Raw genomic sequence first — 7,902 nt, forward strand, 5'->3', positions numbered from 1 at the left:
CTTGAAGCTCTTTTAAGAGTGCCTCCCTTGAGTTATGGGTAGCACCAAGCTGTCAGACACAGTGCTGGTCAACGGGGTGGTTTGAATCTCAGAGCCTTTGAAGGATACTGTTATAGGAGTTAGAGCATGAGAGCTCAGCACCCCTGCTTCCTTCCAGTCAGGAAAAATTCTGATTTATGACTTATGCTCCCAGTCTCCCCTACCAGAATCAGACTGAGGCTGAGATTTTGCCTGAAATCATACTCTTTCCTGATTTCCTTTCCTTCTCTGCCCTATGTCCCCATACGCCTTCCAGGTTACCTTCAGAGAATTTCTGCAATAAATCACTGTGGATGAATTCCCCTCTTAGTCTCCTTTGGGGAACCTTACCTGAGTTACCACTTTTCTCTTTTCTTGTCCCCCCACCCCCACCCCGGGAGAGAGAGACAGCATGAGCAGGGTAGGGCCAGAGAGAGAAGGAAACCCAGAATCAGAAGCAGGCTCCAGGCTCTGAGCTAGCTGTCAGCACAGAGCCTGACACGGGGCTCAAACCCACGAACCATGAAATCATGACCTGAGCTGAAGTCGGCCGCTTAACTGACTAAGCCACCCAGGCGCCCCTCTTGGTTTCTTTACCGTTATTCTCACTTAGCACTCATTCATTAGAAATTTCTTAAATACTTAAGGTGGGCCAGCCAATTATTTTCCTATGCTCTAGGAGGTATCAGTTGATTAGGATAAAAATGAAAATAATTGGGAGGGGCTGCTTTTAGATGTCCACAAAGGAGCCTTCACCTACAGTCTCATACGCAGCAGCCATCAGGGCAACCCCTTTTTAGGATATGCTGCACGTGATTTTTAAATGTACCAAGCAAGGAGCAAGATATGGCAGTAAAATCGTGGCTTTTACAAAGCAATCAATTCCAAAACACTTCTTTAACATATTAAGTGTGAACCAAAAGGCATATATAACCCCAAAAGATGTAAGATAATACCTAGCATTTCTTAGTGTATTGATTAGTTAAATAGAAATGAGATTTGGTCCAACAAGGTGTTAAATTACATCAATATGAATGCTCTAATTGGAATGCATTCTAAGTTTTTGCTGACTACAAATTAGAATGAGAACCATTATTCGATTGGTAGCTAATAATTAATTATTGAATTAATTTATGAACCTATATGAAGAGAAATAAACTTAAGAACAAGAAACAACTGTTTTATGAAACATAATCATACATAGACAAAATAGAGAAGGATACTAAAAATAGGTTATCTGATCCAAATAATTGGGAGGTTATTAAATGGTAGAAAGAAGAGAGAAGCCATACAGTTTCATTATTAAGAATAGTATTTCTATGACTTCTAGGGAAGATGCCAGAGTAGGAAAACTGAGATCACCCTGTTCCACTGATACAACCAGTCAACAACCACATCAGTGTAAATAACCCAGTAAACAATCTGAAGACTGACAGAACAGGCTCCTCACAGCTACATGGACAGAAGAGCCCACAAGGAAAAGGGCAAGAATGGAGAAACAGCCTGAAAATATACAGACCTGTGGGATTCTTCATAGGACAGACACACACCAGGGGTATGGGAGGGGGGAAGAGGATCTCACACCCAGCACCCCAGGCACAGGGAACTTACACTGGGAAGATAAATCTACTTAACTCTGGCTTTGAAACCCAGGGGTGGCTGAATTTTGCAAGTTATTACAATCAGTGGGGCTTAACACCTGGAACTTTAAAATGCAGTGGCTTATCTCTGAGAGATTCAGGAGGGTGAAAGGAAACTGAGTCCCTGCCCTTGAAGAAGCACGATAACAAATATCTCCTTGGAGATACAGCATAGAAGCATCAGTTTAAAAAATGCCTGGGATATGCAGGAAGGAGATTTGTTTACTAATCTCAGAGCATGTGCTGGAGAGGCAGGGATCCTGGGGAGGCTTCTCCAGGAACAAAGGAGCTGACAGACACCATTTCTCTGCCCTCCCCCCAGCCTAGATACAACAGTATCTGCTGAAACAGAGAGGTGCAAATACTCACAACTTAATTTGTTAACAGTGTGCTACCCTCCCATGCTCTCCTGTAGACATGCTCTCCGCTCCCCACTTCTCTTCCCATAACAGACCTGCACAAGCCTTGCTAACATTGAGTGCCTTGTCCCTGAATGGTATGGTGGATCTTCCCTTCCAATCCAGTCTACCTTGGTCCCCAGCAGGTACAGGGACCCTCCTGCAGTGGACCTGTGAAGAGTTTGCCAGCACCATGCACCTAGCCCCCACATTCTCCTGCAGATGTTCCCTTGTAGTGCCATTGGCTAGAGTCCAAAGAGGTGCCACAAATCTGGCCGAGTACAAGTAGTGCCAAAGGCGCCAATGCCACTCTCAAGTGACTCCATCCCAGGGAGTGGGGCAGATGAACACACATCCCAGGCCAAATGTAGTCCTAAAAGTGGGCTGAGGGGCAGACATCTGGTCCAACTGTAGGCCCTGCTCATCAACAAAAGCTTCCTAGGGAACAACACAGCGAAAGTGCCCTGAAGTTTGTGGTTGTTCCATTTCTGGAAAATACCTGCTCTGGTTTGAACTCAATTTAAGCCCAAGGTAGCCCCAGGCTGGCCTGCTAACAACACAGGGAACAAATCTTGCCCACAAAAGGGAAAGAGAGCCACTGCTGACAATTGGAGTAAAGGTACAAATGGCCCAGGCACAACAACAGGGATTACACAACACACCAAGGTGCTCCTGAAGCACCAGATTCTGGTAAACAGGGGATACTGCACTGCAGGGCACTATAGGGTCTCGTCTTCATAAGGTCAATACTTGCAAGAGCAGGAAATGTAACTGACTTTCCTAACACAGAGAAACAGATACAGAGAGTTAGACAAAATGAGGAGACAGAGGAATATGTGTCAAATGGAAGATCAAGACAAAACCACAGCAAGCAACCTCAATGAAATGGAGATAAGTAGCATGCCTAATAGATAATTTAGTGTAATGGTACTAATGATATTCACTAGACTTAAGAGTGGAAGACGTCAGTGAGACCCTCAACAAACAGAAAACAAAAGAACCAATGGGAGATAAACAACTCCATAACTAAACTGAACATACACTAGAAGGAATACACAGCATACTAAAGGAAGTAGAAGAACACATCAGTGACCTGGAGGACAGAGTAATGGAAAGCAATCAACCTCAACTGGAGAGAAGGAACATAATAAAAAATGAAAACAGACTTAGAGAATTCAACGATAGTATCAAATGTAATGACATTTGCATCATAGGTATCCCAGAAGGAGGAGAGAGAGACAAAAGGGCAGACAATTCATTTGAAGAAATAACAGCTGAAATCTTCCAGAATCTGGGGAAGGAAACAGAAATCCATATACAGGAGTCAGGAAAAGTGGATTTTTTCAGCAGAAATGCTACAGGCCAGAAGGTAATGGCATAATATAGTCAAGAAAACAAAACAAAACAACAACAAAAAACTGCAGCCAAGAATACTCTACACATCAAGGCTATCATTCATATTAGGAGAGATGGGTTTCCCAGACAAATAAAAGTTAAAGGAATTCATGACCACTGAAACAACCATATAAGAAATGTTAGAGGAAACTCTTCGAGCATAAAGAAAATACCATGAGTAAGAGTAAGAAAAGTAGGAAGTATAAAACCAACAAAAATAAGTATATCTACAAAAATTAGTTGCAGATTCACAATATAAAAGGATGTAAAGTATGACACACCATATACCTAAAATGTGGGGAGAGGGGAGTAAAGAATGGGTTCAAGCTTAAGTGAATGCTTAAAACAGATTGCTATATGAATAAAATGTTTTATACAATCCTTATGGTAATCACAAATCAAAAACCAGTAACAGAGATGCGAAAATAAAGAGAAAGGAATCCAATATATCACCAAAGAAAGCCAACAAACCATGAGAGAAGACAGCAAGAGAAAGACAGAGAACTACAAAAACAACCATAAAAGCAACAAAATGGCACTAAGTATATGCATATCAATAATTACTTTGAATATAAAGGACTAAATGCTCTAATCAAGACACATGGGGTGATGGAATGGATAAAAAGCAAGGACCATCTATATGTGCTGCCTACAAGAGATTCACTTCAGACTTAAATACATATGCTGATTGAAAAAGAAGATATGGAAAAGCATTTATCATGCAAATAGAAGCGAAAAGAAAGCTGGGGTAGCAATACTTATATTGGACGCAATAGATTTTAGCACACAGACTGTAAATAAGAGACAAAAAGGGACACTGTACAGTCATAAATGGAATAATCCAACAAAATATAACAATTGTAAATATTTATGTACCCAACATGGAAAACCCAACACATAAAATAGTTAATAACAAACATAAAGGAATCAACAGTAATATGATAACAGAAGACTTTAACACTCCACTTACTTCAATGGAAAGATTATCCAAACATACAATCAACAAGGAAATGGTCATTTTTACTGGACCAAATGTTCAGAGATAAATATTCAAAACATTCCAAGGAAAATTCTCCAGAATCTATGACAGATTAGGCCACAAAACAAGTCCCAAATAATTCAAAAAAGGAGTGAAATAATATCATACTTCTTCTCTTGTCACAATACTTTGAAACTAGGAATCAAACACACACACACACACACACACACACACACACACACACACACACACACACACACACACACACACACACACACACATACACAGACTGGAAAGAACAAAAATACATGCAGATTAAGCAATATGTTACTAAACAATGAATAGGTCAACCAAGAAATTGAAGAGGATATCCAAAATTACATGTAGAAAAATGAAAACACAATGGTTCCAAACCTCGGGATATGGAAAAAGCTGTTCTAAGAGGGATTTTTTTTTTTTTTTTTAAATGCAGGCTTGATTCAAGAAGCAAGAATCATCTTAAATAAACAACCTAACCTTACAACCAAAAGGGGAAGAAAAAGAAAAACAAAAATGCCCAAACCAGCAGAAGGAAAGAAATAATAATAATTAGAATATACATAAATGAAACAAATGAAAAACAATAGAACAGATCAATGAAACCAGGAGCTGATTCTTTTAAAAGTTCAACAAAATTAATAAAACTTTAGGGAGATGCATAAAATGAGAGGGAGGTAACAAACAACACCACAGAAATGCAAAGGATTAGAAAATTATATTACGAAAAATTATATGTCAACAAATTGGATAATATAAAAGAAATGGATAAATTCCTAGAAATATATCAACTACCAAAACTGAAAACTGAATCAGGAAGAGATAGAAAATTTGAGTAGACTGATTATGAGCAATGAAATTGAAAGGGTAATAAAAAGTCCCCCAACCAACAAGTCCAGAACCAGATGGCTTCACAGGTGAATTCTACCCAGCATTTAAAGAATAGTTAATACCTATTCTTTTCACACTATTTCAAAAAACAGAAAAGGAAGAAAGCTTCTTAATAAGCCAATATCACTGAGGAACATAGATGCACAGCATTTCAACAAAATACTGTTCTAGCAAACTGAATCAAACAATACCTTAAAGGAATCATTCACCATGATCAAGTGGGATTTATTCTTGGGTTTCAAGGATGGTTCAATATTCATTGTGAATATATCAAGTGATATAGATCACATTCAATAAGTGAAAGGATAAAAAGCATCTGATCAATTTAATAGATGCAGGGAGAAGATTTCAGAAAGTGCAACATCCATTCATGATATAACCCCTCAACAAAGAAGGTTTGAGGGAATGTTCCACAACATAATAAAAGGCCATATATGAAAATCCCACAAACATCATACCCAATGGTGAAAACTCAACGATTTTCCTCCTAAGGTCAGAAACAAGTCAGGGATGTCCCCTCTCACCACTTATACTGAATATAGCACTGGATGTCCTAACCATAGCAATTAAACAACAAAAACAATAAAAGTCACCCAGATTTTTAAGAAAGAAGTGAAACTTTCACTATTTGCATATGATGTATTATATATAGAAACTCTTTAAGAATCCCTCCTCTCTCTCTCAGAAATAAATAAAACCTTTAAAATGTTTTAATAAAAAAAAAAATAAAAAAAATAAACTGGGGCTCCTGGGTGGCTCAGTCAGTTAAGCATCTGACTTTGGCTCAAGTCATGTTCTCACTGTTCCTGATTTCGAGCCCTGCACTGGGCTCTATGCTGACAGCTCAGAGCTTGAAGTCTGTTTCAGATTCTGTATCTCCCTCTCTCTCTCTGACCACCCACCCACACTCATACTATCTCTATCTCTTTCTCAAAAATAAACATTAAAATTGTTAAAAATAAAAAATAAAAGAATTTAATACTGAAACTCTGCCTGTCTGTAGTTTATGATGGAAAGAGCTCGTATGTCTGAGACATGGAGAAAACCATTCCTCTATTTTTTTAATGTTTTATTTATTTCTGAGAGAGAGAGAGAGAGAGAGCGAGCATGAGCAGGGGAGGGTCAGAGAGAGAGAGAGAGACACAGAATCCGAAACAGGCCCAGGCTCTGAGCTAGCTGTCAGCACAGAGCCCGGATGTAGGGCTCGAACCCATGAACCGTGTGATCATGACCTGAGCCAAAGTCGGACGCTCAACTGACTGAGCCACCCAGGCACTCCACCATTCTTGTACTTCTAAACTATCTCTGTGACTGGAAATAAGTCTCCGTTTATGGAAGTTCTTGAGATTTTAGAGTTTATTGTTTGCCTATGCATAGTTTAATCTGTTTCAACTAACACAGTACCCAAGCTTTGGTAATATATACTTCATCAATCACAAGAAGACTAGGGACCTAATATTTTGTTAATAATATCCAAATATGTGTGCATTATAAAACTTGAAAAATGTAATAAAAGGAAAATGGAGTTAAAAAGTAGACTTGTCCATCTATGCAGGATGTAGCAAATCTCAAGAGAATATTACTACCAAAGTAGCAATGATAATAATCCAGGAAATCTATAAAGCTGTATATTTTTTAGTCTATCAAAGAGGAGAGGATACAAACACATTAATGATGTAAAGTCTAGAAATGAAAGACCCCTTCAATGAGAGATCATGCCTACCACCATCCTTGATAGAAGTTTGGAAGTATGAAGAAGTTATCATAGATCTGAGTAAAGATAAAATAGTTTAACTTTTTTTAAAAGAGTTTTTAGTTTGTTTTTTAATGGTTTTTTTTTGTTTGTTTTGTTTTGTTTTGTTTTGTTTTGCTTTTGAAAGAGGGAGGTACAGAGTATGAGGAGGGGTGGGACAGAGAGAGAGAGAGAGACAGACAGACAGACAGACAGAATCTGAAGCAGGCTCCAGATTCCGAGCCTGACACAGGGCTCCAAGTCATGAACTGTGTGATTATGACCTGAGCCAAAGTCAGATGCTCGACAGATTGAGACACCAAGGTGCCCCAATAAACTTTTAATAAATTTTAAAGGCCAATGATGAGCTGGATCAACAGTTTGACTCACTGGATCCCCCAATGACAAAGAGAATTTGAAGTAAATTGTCAAAAACTCTCCATGGGTTTTCAGCAAATACAGTCATGACTGAGGGCAAGGAACAAAACCTGGGAGACCCACTGTCATCTGAAAAGCAGGCTAATGAGACCCCCTGTCTTCTGAAGCTAGGCAGAAGAAACCAGAGAACTTCTTGAGGCATTCTGGTCCTTTCAATCCATATTCAACACATTATCCTCGGCATGAGTGGGTATTCTGGTTCATACACGGAGTAGGAAAGAGTGGTGGTTCAAATAAAACATGGCAAGAGCCTAAGTGTCCATCAACAGATGAATGGATCAAGAAGATGTGGTTTATCTATACGATGGAATACTACATGGCAATGAGAAACAATGAAATCTGGCCATGTGTAGCAACATGGATGGACCTTGAGGG

This window comes from Crocuta crocuta, unplaced genomic scaffold (genome assembly GCF_008692635.1).
Source record: "Crocuta crocuta isolate KB4526 unplaced genomic scaffold, BGI_CrCroc_1.0 scaffold32, whole genome shotgun sequence".
Taxonomy (NCBI): Eukaryota; Metazoa; Chordata; class Mammalia; order Carnivora; family Hyaenidae; genus Crocuta; species Crocuta crocuta.